This window comes from Bubalus bubalis, chromosome 12 (assembly GCF_019923935.1).
Source record: "Bubalus bubalis isolate 160015118507 breed Murrah chromosome 12, NDDB_SH_1, whole genome shotgun sequence".
Taxonomy (NCBI): domain Eukaryota; kingdom Metazoa; phylum Chordata; class Mammalia; order Artiodactyla; family Bovidae; genus Bubalus; species Bubalus bubalis.
Window position 1 is genome coordinate 26,784,875 of NC_059168.1, and position 12,020 is coordinate 26,796,894.

General features: G+C 44.3%; 1 long non-coding RNA gene across 1 annotated transcript; it reads left to right on the forward strand.

Annotated features, from left to right (window-relative positions):
- The first annotated feature begins 884 nt into the window (after positions 1-884).
- On the forward strand, positions 885-4,705 carry LOC123328699. Its single transcript, XR_006543721.1, has 2 exons — positions 885-1,029; positions 3,992-4,705. It is a non-coding gene; the product is annotated as an uncharacterized LOC123328699 (long non-coding RNA).
- The last annotated feature ends 7,315 nt before the right edge of the window (positions 4,706-12,020 follow it).

Below are 12,020 nucleotides of genomic sequence, written 5' to 3' on the forward strand. Positions count from 1 at the left end.
ACCATTTGTTTATATTCTGGCACCTACATAACTATAGGTCTGGGACCTATATAACCCATAAAACCAAGACTTAAAGTGAGCCCATGACTTGAAATCAAGTGGCTTGGATCCAGATCTAGCTCAGACACCAACAGTGTGGCCTTAGCCAAGGTACTTAACTCCTCTGACTTAAGTTTCCTCCTTTGCAAAATGAGGTTAATAATATATAACTTACGAGGTATGAAATAAATGAGACAATATGCTAGAAAACAGCATACAATAGACGCTCAATCATGTTTGTACATTTTTAAAGGATTATTTACTCATTTGGCCGTGTCGGGTCTTAGCTGCTGCACACAGGATCTTTCTCGCGTCACGTGGGATCCTTCATCGTGGTGCTCGGGCTTCTGTAGTCATGGTGCCTGGGCTCCAGAGCACATGGGTTTGGCAGTTGCAGCATACAGACTTAATTGCCCTGTGGCATGTGGGCTCTTAGTTTCCCAATCAGGGGTCGAACCTACGTTCCCTGCATTTGAAAGTGGATTCTTAACCACTGGACACCAGAAGGGCCGGTGTTTGTACATTTTAATGTAACTTAGTTATTACCTCTGCTTCTGGTTTTCCCTTTCCTCTGTCCCTTTGGGTCCCCATGATTCTTGATGAGTACACTATTAGTCAATGGTCATTTCACTAATGGCCGCATGTAGTTTTGAAACATTTATTTGTGTATTTGATTGTGTGTTTGTGGCCTCATTACAGATAGACGGTATTTAAATTTATGCCATTTTTCATAAAAATCCTTGTGAATAGCTGTAAGATTGCCTTGTCCGACTTGGGAACATGTTATCCTTGCTTTGTCAGTTGCTCTCATCAGAGTCTTCCTTTTCTTCTCTGTGTCAGAAGTGACAGAATGGAAGATATGCCTGAGTTCCCTGGAGAACAATGAGGGGTTTCACAGAACTCAATTTGGAAGATGACGCACGTGTTGTAGTTACAGAGTGATATTCCCGTGACACTTGTAAGTGGGAAGTGAATTGGACACCAGATGAGGTAAGGGGATTTTGGGGGCAGAAAAACTTGCTTCCAAAAGTTGCAAAACAAAAATTCCTCCAAACAGGAAGAACTGCCCAGGGGATTCTGTATATGGGATGTTCAAAGTTGATTAACTATCTATCCTCTGCCATTGACCCCTTGGCCACTGCTATAGGTGATGATTCTGAACTCCCTAGGGTAAGATCCATTTACTGAAATATTTTCTATTCTCTTTCTTTTTCTTTGGGGATGGGGTTAATGAGTACCTCAGTCCTTGAAATCTCTAGCAGATTTCTAATGATCATTAAATATTTCTTCATTCAGCAGACATGCATTAAGTGGCTAATGAATGAAGTAGGAAAATCCTGGTTCATCCAAATAGTCAGTCTCAAGGGTGACAAACTGATCCCATGTGCATCAGCTTGGAGGGAAATTCTTTTCTACTTTTGGCCTCATTCATTTTCTTCTGCTGCAGATACTATGGTGAAGAATCTAATTTCAAATGCCCATTCAATTCGATTCAACTCCAAATCCTGAATGTATCTACTTAGGCAGAACCCTAGCTACAAGAAAAATTCAGAAACCTAGTTTTCATCTTTCTAATCTCTGCAACTGCAAAGAGAATGAATGGAGAGAAGGTTGATGAGCTAGTCCATAGTATTTGGTCATCAGTGTTACCAGAGCTCATGGAGAAGATGGGCTTTGAAATAGGCCTTGAAACTGTGTAAGATTTGTTTTAAAAGGGAAATGTTCAGGGAACATCCAGGGAAATGTTCAGGGAGGAAAATTGCTGGTTGATGAAGAGGAAAGGTGAACAAGAGATAATAAGAATAGCTTATCTGGACTAGAATAGGTATGATAGGAAGCCAGGAGGTGGGTAGGAGTTTGGAAGGCTGTTTAGAGACAACTTAACTTGGTCCAATAAGCAGGGGAGTAGGAGAGACACTGAAGGTCAAGAAAGGGAGTTTGAAGAAGATAAACTAATGTTATCACTCCTATTAACATAATCAATATACACTTGCTAATGGGTGATTGCCTACCCTTTGACTTTCTACAGTTCTTAAACTCTATGAGTAGGTTCCCCTATGATCATCATATCATTTTGCTGGTTTAATATTTTTGGAATCAGTTTGCAACCCAGAGAAATGTTTTTAAAAGCAGAAGGTGGGAATTCCTTAGTATTCCAGTTGTTAGGACTTGGCACTTTCACTGCCTTGGTCCCAGGTTCAATCCCTGGTTGAGGAATGAAGTTCCCATAAGCTGCATGCTGTGGCCAAAAAAAATTTTTTTTAGAAATAAATAAAATTTTTTTTAAAGTAGAAGGGAAATTATTTCCATCCTGGAATTCTATACCTAGGCAAGCTATCAATCAAGCATAAGTGCAAGACAATGATATTTTCATTCACATATGAGCTCAAAAAAGCCACCTCCTACTTGTCCTTCATATGTTTTTACCATGAAGTATCTGAAGGAGTAAATCAAGAAAGAGGAAGACATTGGACACCAGACATGGAGTCTAATACAAGGCCAAAGCTTAGGGAATCAAGAAGATAATTGTAAGAAAGACCCTAAGACAGTAACTTCGCAGTAGCCTAGGGAACAGCCAGTTCAGATTGAGGCAGGAGGTCAGTTATGAAATGGAAATCTCTACAGAAAAAATAAGATTGGTAAAATTCCTAATATTTTTAATGTATCGAGAGATTTACAATATTCAAGGATGAATTAACAAGTGTATAGTACACTAAAGAAAAGAGAATTATTGACTCTACCAAAAACAATGAAAGTATAAGACAGGAAATAGAACCTAGAATACATATAGCTCTGCAGTAAATTATTATTTTCATAGTCATGGTAATTAAATGCCAAACATTGACCATTTCAAAAATTATGATATAACTATATTGTGATGTTGAGGGGCAGATAAAATTTGGTGGGGAGGGAGCAAGTGTGAATGGGGTGGGAGGGAAGTGTAAGAGATCTTCCTTAGTAGAAAGGTAGTGGACAGGGTCTAAGATTGAAAAGTGCAGAAATAAAAGCATAAGCATGTCATTTAGATAAATGGAGCTAAATAATAGAAGAAGGTGCTAGATTTGAAATTGTGGCCTCTGGGGACTGTGAAAAGGGAGTTGGGAATGAGCCTTATAGAGTTGCATTTTTTACCTTGAAACTATGTACCTGTATAACTTTGATTAAAAAAAATAATAATGTTCCTCAAGGATTTATAGTAAACGCTCAAGCTTAGTTCTCTGATCAGTTTCCCTGTCACCAAATCCCCTCAGAGTCTCAGACTCTTCTAGTTACTAGCTACAAGCTACTGGCTAGTCATTTATATCAGACCGTAGACTGGCACTGGCAAATGAGTGGCTCTGACTTTGTTAAATTCTATATTTGTTGCAAAATCAGAGTTTCTTAAAATAATCTTGGAGAGATTTCTTAAAATATTACTATTGGTGCTGGCCTTGGCTTGCTTAGTTCTCTAGGTAAAGAAAAATTGGTATGGAAGAAGGCCCTGGAAGTAGCAGGTTTGGTCTTAGTATGCTCTAGCCAGGGACAGAGCAACTTAAGAAATTTGCAAATGTGGGAAAAACAAAGCTACAGCACAATCTAAAAATTAGTTTTGTCTGTGGCTTAAAATCATGTGTTCTATCCCTCTGGGGCAGGCTGCAAAAATAAAGGAAAACTGCTGAAGGAAAACAATACAGAGATCTGCTTCTGGGTGAAAAATCAGAGAAACACTGTAATATTTTCAGCTCTTCCCCTGGCTGTGTTCTCTGTCACTGTACTTCCCTTGGGCTGCCTGACATTTGGAAGAGGGAGAGATAATTGTTACTGTTCAGGAGGGAGGGAAAGCCAATTGTTCAATATTGGAAATTTAGAAAGTGTTTAATTTTCTAAGCTCCCAGTTCCTAATGTAGTAGGTCCTCTGAAAAATTTTCTTCATCCTTTTCAGTGATTATTTTCTTTTTTTCTTTCTAAGCAGCATAGCTTCCGTAGAAGGCAAAGACCTTTCCTCGTCTGAATTACTGCCACCATGAAATAGATTGAAAAAAATATATCATTTTATATCAACCAGTAGCATCCCAATCCACAGAGGGGTGTCTCCTAAAGCTATCAAGATAGTATCAGAGTCTTAATCATTTCTGGAATAGTGAGAGCCCCAACATCAACCAGCACCCACAAAGGCTGCAACCCCAGGGCCAGCTGCCATCACCTTGGACAGACACCCGCTTGGGATTCAATCTCTGAACTCTGTGACCCAGAGCATGTGCCTGCGGGCTCCTGCTATTCACCCAGGCACGGTGGCAGAGTGGGCCCTGACCTCCTGGAGCTAGAGAATCACAAAGCCCTGGTCATTGCTGTCGAGAGAGCTGGGAACAGCATGGGACTGCTGCAAACACACCCACACACATATGAACGTGGACTAAATATCCGTAATCAAATACTCCTCATGGTGGACACACACTTAGTTAATGCAGCCTGGCCCCATGTGAAGCTGTGCAACATCATGGGAAGCAGCACAGCTTCAGAAGGAGACTGGATTCAACATTCAGCTATCAGTTTTTTCTCTAAACCTCTGTTTTCTCCTCAATAAAATGGGGATAATAATAGCATCCCCCTTAGGGGATTTTATAAGAATTCAATGAAGCCATATGTAAAAATCTCTAGCCCAGTGTCTTGCATAGGAAAACAAAAATTTCATTGATGTTAGCTGTTATTATCAATAATAAAAATTGAAGTTTACAAGTAGACATATTTAGTCATTGTCATCATTCAGTTGCTCAGTCATGTCTGACTCTGCGACCCTGTGGACTGCAGTACACCAGGCTTCTGTGTCCTTCATCATCTCCTGGAGCTTGCTCAAACTCATGTCCATTTAGTCGGTGATGTCATCCAACCATCTCATCTTGTTGTCCCCTTCTCCTCCTGCCTTCTTTCCTAGCATCAGGGTTTTTTCCTAATGAGTTGGCTCTTCGCATATTTAGTCAGTACTAGATAAATGTTCAGAGAAGGCGATGGCACCCCATTCCAGTACTTTTGCCTGGAAAATCCCATGGACAGAGGAGCCTTGTAGGCTGCAGTCCATGGGGTCGCGAAGAGTCGGACACGACTGAGCGACTTCACTTTCACTTTTCACTTTCATGCATTGGAGAAGGAAATGGCAACCCACTCCAGTGTTCTTGCCTGGAGAATCCCAGGGACGGGGGAGTCTAGTGGGCTGCCGTCTATGGGGTTGCACAGGGTCGGACACGACTGAAGCGACTTAGCAGCAGCAGCAGCAGATACATGTTCGTACTGATGGTAAGAATCGTTGTGGATCAAAGAATTCTACCTTCTATGGAATGCCTTCCCAAAACCTTCTTGGAGGAGGGGGTTCCTAGTATATTTAAGTATCTGTTTTCAGACCACCAACTATTTGATGGGAAGTTTGGAGCTACGAGGTACAGAGAGATTCCATAAAAAATTAAATAGATGAACTCTGAGAAGGTAAAGTGTAACTTAATGGAGAAGTAGAAATTTTATGAAAATTCCTTTTATGCTCAGCTCTAATACTGTGTCAGGGAGTTCAGAGAGAGAGACCTTAAGACCATAGTACGTCAGATCATCTGTGCTTTCTACCTGAATGCAACTCTCCTAAGAAGAGTAGTTTGGCAGCAAAGAAGCATACTAAGGGGTCCTATTGGTGGTTTTGATAAAGCCTCCCTTTGTTGTGAGGTTGGTGCCTTTCCTGGATGGAGGGGCCTGCTTCCATCCCTCACCCTGGATGAGAAATGGTCCAAACAGCTGAGAATCCCACTGGGCTGACTCTTTTCTCTGGGGAAAGACCCTCTGCACCCCACTCTCTCTGCCTCCCACTAGCCCCAGGGAAGACTCTGGGATGACCCTCCCAATCCTTCCAGAGCTCATGCCATGGTTCCCTCCAGTTGGATCCCCTTACCTAGCCACGGGATGTGGGGCCAATGCTGGAGGGTAAGAGATTTCCTTTTTGTTTTGGGGCCAGCCAACATAATGACTATAAAGGGTCTGCAGTCCCTGGGAGAAGGAGGTGTTATCTACCAACATGCCACGTTTGTGTACTTCCTGCCCATCTCATCTCCGATAGTGGTTGGATCACAAAACCCACACTCTAGAGGGTGGGTGTTGCTGGCCCCATTTCACATGGGAGGAGATTGCTGCTGCTGCTGCTAAGTCACTTCAGTCATGTCTGACTCTGTGCGACCCCATAGACGGCAGCCCACCAGGCTCCCCTGTCCCTGGGATTCTCCAGGCAAGAACACTGGAGTGGGTTGCCATTTCCTTCTCCAATGCATGAAAGTGAAAAGGGAAAGTGAAGTCGCTCAGTCATGTCCAACCCTCAGCGACCCCATGGACTGCAGGTTTCCAGGCTCCTCCATCCATGGGATTTTCCAGGCAAGAGTACTGGAGTGGGGTGCCATTGCCTTCTCCGGGGAGGAGATTAGGGTTATGTAAATACAAGGTGACACCAGCGAGTTAGGTTGTGCCATCTCTTGGCCTCTTGCCCACAGGTTTTTCCATCTCATGGGAGTGATTGTGAGTGGTCGTTCAGTCATGTCCGACTCTTTGCGACCCCGTGGACTGTAGACCACCAGGCTCCTCTGTCCATGGGATTCTCCAGGTAAGAATACTGGAGTGGGTTGCCATTTCCTTCTCCAGGGGATCTTCCCAACCCAGGGATCGAACCCAGGTCTCCCACATTGCAGGCAGATGCTTTAACCTCTGAGCCACCAGGGAAGCATCTCATGGGACCCAGATACAAAAGGAGCGCCTTTCTCATCAAGGGCACCTCTGGAAAGTCAGGGCTGGGATTGCAAAGGGAATTCACACAGTTCCTGCCATCAGGAAGTTTACCATCCACCAGGTAAAACAAAACACGTGTATGCTAAAGGGTAACTGACAATTTTTGCTCAGCAAATCACGTTAGGGTCTCAGACAGTGTCTGTGTGACTGTCTGCCCTTGAGAGCTTACGTCCTAAATGATGCAAAGAAGGCCCAGGCAGAAAGAGAGTCTGACCTGGACATGACCAGAGTGCTGAGGGACTTGCATGGGGGCCGGTCAGGAAGCAGAGCAGTTTGAACTTGGCTTTGAAGAACAGTCAAGTGGAGAGAAGCTTCAAAGGGGTTCCAGGCAGGAAGAAGATGAGCTTGTGTGGCTCCTTTCAGCAGCCAAGGAACCTTCCAGAACCAGAACTGGGAGTTTCTTGTGTGGGTGAAGGGGATGACAGTGAGGCAAGGTAATGGAGACCAGACTATGGAGGGCCCGAGGGGCAGCTGGGATGGTTGACTGTTGACCTGAGGGCAGTGGGGGGTCTTTAAATTTTCCGGGGGACGATGTGGAGTAGGTGCAGCTCTCTGAAGGCAACGGGGGCAGGGAGTTCAGGTAACTGTCCGCAGTCACAGATGGAGCTGGTGAACTGAGGGAAAGGTAAGGACAGATGGAGAGGTGAATTTTTCCTGAGACATAAGGAAGGGTGCTCTGGGGTCAGATGGTCCATGAATGGCGACCCTGGGTGTGATCCCGGGCAAATTACTTGACCTCCCTGGACCTCAGAAACAGTACTCAAAAATGTAAATAGGACTTCCTCGGTGGTCCAGTGGTGAAGACTCTGTGCGTTCAGTGCAGGGGACGGGGGTTCTAGCCCTGGTCGGGGAACTAGGATCCCACATGCCAAGTGGTGTGGCCGGTGGGGGTGGGGGGAGAAATGTCAGTAATAGTGGTACAGGTGTGGACCAAGACGGATAGCAGCCTTCAAATGCCCTGTGTGGAGGCTGATGGGGTGGGATGCTCCATAGACTGGAGCCCTTGATGTGGGGGCAAGGGGGCGGTGCGGGCAGGCGGTGCGGGCAGGCGGTGCCTCTGCCGCGTTGAAGCCCCTACTTGAACCGTTTCTTCTCTCCTATGTCCCGCCTGCCTCCAGCTTCTAGAAATCAGACTTTATTCTCAGAAGGAAAGAGCATGCGGCTTCTTGGACGGGATCTAATTCTACACCGAAAGACTTCCACCTTTTTATTGTCTCCCACACAAGGCTGGCGGTGCAGGCAGTGTGTGAGGGAGGTCAATGGAACCCGGAAACTCAAAAACCGAGGCAGCCCCTCCGCCCCGCAGCGCGGTGCTCAGAGGCAGCTGGAGCGCCAGGCGAGGGCTTTCCCTGTGAGAATCAGTTTCAAATATGAGGTTGATTTTATTTTCCCCCGTTGCAATTAACGGAGAAAAATATTTCAAAGCTGTATAATTAAAGGCCGGCATTTTATTAGGGTTTAAAATAGTCGCTATGAAATTTGCTCCTGCCACTGGTAATTACAACGTACATCTTAATATCCCCCTGCTTGCCAGCCCCGAGATAACAGCGCCTGTGTGCTGCATTTGGCTCCGCAGAGAAGGTAAAATCCTTATCTTATCTCCATCTGCACACAACAACCAGCCTCTCTTCCAATTCAACCCTAATCTTCTTAGTAAATAATACTGATATTTTTCACCATAACAAAATGGAGCTGGTGCCAGATTCTCACTGATAACACCTCTCGTTTACACACCATTCTCTGTCAAAATCGGCCGATTTTTCTTAATCTCTTTAACTTATCAAAAAAAATACTTTTTACATTCGGCCATAGTAAGTTCTTTGCTACCAAATAATAATATTGTAAATAAATCCCTTTGCCTACAGCTGACTCATTGAAAAGATGCTCGGCCTCCTCATTTTCTCCATGAATGAGAAATTGTTCTGCTCTTCAGTCTCCCTCTAACTTTGGGGTCCATACCAAGAGAATTGTTCCCAGGCAGGCCCTGAGCCATCTTTGTATCTCAAAGGGTGTCAGCTTAGAACATGCAAGCTTGTTCTTTTTTTTCCATTGTCCTGGGTGGTAGGCTTCCCCCACCCCCATCTCCATCCACGTCCAACTTGGTCTGTCCAGGGAAAACGCAGAGATTTCAGGCAAATCCTGGCAGGCTCTTCCCCAGCCTGCAGAACTCCACACCCATCCCCCACCCCCCAGTCCCATCATACTCCAACACACGGGGTTTGCTCAAAGCCCCATGTTGGCAGCACCTGAGACCCAACTGGCTGCTCCTGCTGCCTTTCAACATGACTCTCAGAGTGACATGCGACCAGGGAAGGCAAAGCTGAAACGTATTCATCACACAGCAGGTATTTATTGAGCACTTGCTGTTTGCCCATTCCAGGCTTAGTCTAGAAGGGATTCCAAAGATAGGAAAGCACAGTTTTGCCTGCCAGGAGCCCACCACGTATGCAGTAGGCTCTCTCTAGGCATGAAGAAAACTTCCAATCAGGAGGAAGATTGGGATTTAAGAGATGTGAGATGTTGTAGGAAAAACAGGATTGGGGCAACAAGGTTGAGAATGAGCCCCTGTAAGCCTTTCAAATATTTGTGTAATCGCGAAGATAAAACAGAAAGAAGAAGATAGTGACAAAGACACTATCAATAACATTTTACATAGTGCAAATTAGTAGTAATTGGCACATTACTGGGAGATCCCAATTTCCATTTCCAATTTCCTTGTCCACTAGAAACTTTCTATAATTTCTCTCTCTTGCAGTTTCCATAATATGCTTGTAAATTTGCTTTGCTTTGTTGTAGATAATGCAACAAATGTAGAGGGTTAACATAGAGGGGTTTTATTTTCTATGTCTGTCCTCCTTTCAAACATCCAGTGCTTTCTCATCCTATCATGATGCTCCCATTATGGGCAGCTGCCTCCTATCTCTGAGGCCTTGATTCTCTGGGATGGGAGTCTTATCTCTCTCCTAAGACCCTGATGGATCTAGATGCTTAGACAGCGAAGGCTGAGGATACCCTGGGTTTAGGCATTTCTCAATTTCACGTGACTCTTACATACCAGAAATCCGGGATGTGGGCTCTGTCCATGGTACATCTTGCCCTTGAGTCGAAGGAGTGCAGTTCTGTTCATTGCTCTCCTTATCTTCCTTTCTCTTTTCCAAGGCAGCACTGGAAAGCCCTTCCATTTTTAAATTCTCATCCATCTGCATCACATGCCCTTTTTATTCCTTATACACAGTTGGCTCATCATCTTGGAGGTAGGAGGACATAGTTATTAAGAATTAGAATCAGACAGAGCTCAGTCAGAGTCCCAGCTCTGCTACTTGTCTGCTGTGTGACTTACGGGTACATGACTTAACCCCTCTGGGCCTCAGTTTTCTTATCTGTAAAATGGACATAATAATAAACCTATCTCCTAGGGCCAATGTAAGGTATTTTATAATCTGATTTTAAAATCTATATATGTACCTGGATTAATAAATGCTCAACAAAACTCAATAAATGATAGTTGTGGTTAATAATAACATTAATTGGAGCTCAAAGAAGAGCAATGGGAATATCATTGGCTGGGAATCTATCCAGAGTCATAGAATGTCATGAGAGCTGCCCACAGAAGGCCAGGCAAGTTCTTTAAAGAAGCCTCTTAGCATTTTGGCTTAGGGACATCTTCAGAAACTGAGTTTGCTGGATGCACTGATCCTCTTGGGAACACCACTGAGGGCACAGACAGACAATAAACAACTTTGTGCCCTGCTTGATAATAAATAATACAGACCCCAAAATGTATAAACCTCATTTTTCAAAGTAAAATTTTTCCTGATCATTCCAAAGGCGAATTTAACCCAAACTGTCTATAAAACTCGCAGAGCTTCTGTTTACCTGGGCCTAGTGAGGAATTTTCATACAAAAGCAAGTAGCGATGAATCTTGGTGCCAGACCCACCCTCTACTCCATCTCTTCGGGACGCTTATCCTGCAGGGTGGCCACCGTGTCAGTTCCACTGCTGAAGCCGCTGCAGCTGCTCCTCTGAGATTCCCTCCTGTTTCTAGTTACACCCACGAAGGTGAAGCAGAAGACAACCTAGCATGCAGTCACTCCCAGCAGTTGTGTTTAGACTTGCGTTAAATGTTTACTGTGTACCAGGCATTATGCACAATGTGGACTCTTTAGGTGTTAATTCATTTAATCTTCCAACAATCCTGTGAGGCAGGTACCCTCTGGGCCCCCACCATCACCAAGCTTGTCCCCTCCAGCTTGACTCAACCCTCCACTAGTCCCCTGGAAATCTTTCTCCAGCTTACAAGGCCCTGCCATGTCCCACAAACTGGGGAAAGACTTTTAGACCTTTCCCAACCCTCATGGCCTCTCTTCTCCTTGATCTCCAGTCACTGCCACATTGTTATTTCATTAGATGGTGTGTATTGTGCTTTATTCCAGCAAGATTCTGAGGCCTTTTAGGGCAAAGATCACACTACAGAATCATAAACGTCTAGGGCTAGAAGTTGTGTTAGACATCTTTTCATCTAACACCCCATTTTATACATGAGGAAACAAAAGTCTGCAGAGGCAAAATATGTTTTCTTTTGTATTCCGTGACTTCCTGTATTGGATGGGTACATAGTAAATGCTCGATAAATAGCAAGGCCATCTGTTTGGATCCAACATTGCTCCAATCTTTACTCTAAAATCTTTCGTACAAGCCTCTCTAGCACCTGTTTTAACTGACCATTTCACAACATACTCTACATACAGGTATCCTGCTTTATGAAGATCTAATATGCCAACTCGGAGAAGGAGATGGCACCCCACTCCAGTACTCTTTCCTGGAAAATCCTGTGGACGGAGGAGCCTGGAAGGCTGCAGTCCATGGGGTCACGAAGAGTCGGACATGACTGAGCGACTTCACTTTCATGCATTGGAGAAGGAAATGGCAACCCACTCCAGTGTTCTTGTCTGGAGAATCCCAGGGACAGGGGAGCCTGGTGGGCTGCCATCTATGGAGTCGCACAGAGTTGGACATGACTGAAGCGACTTAGCATAGCATAGCAACATGCCAGCTGCCCAAACCAGATAAACTAACATAAATTATTCATTCTAAAAAGCAGGGACCATTTAAATAGCTACTATATTTATGATAAGGTTGGATGTTAGTTCTGTATTTAAACTGAAATTTTCAGCCACATGTCTGTTGCAGA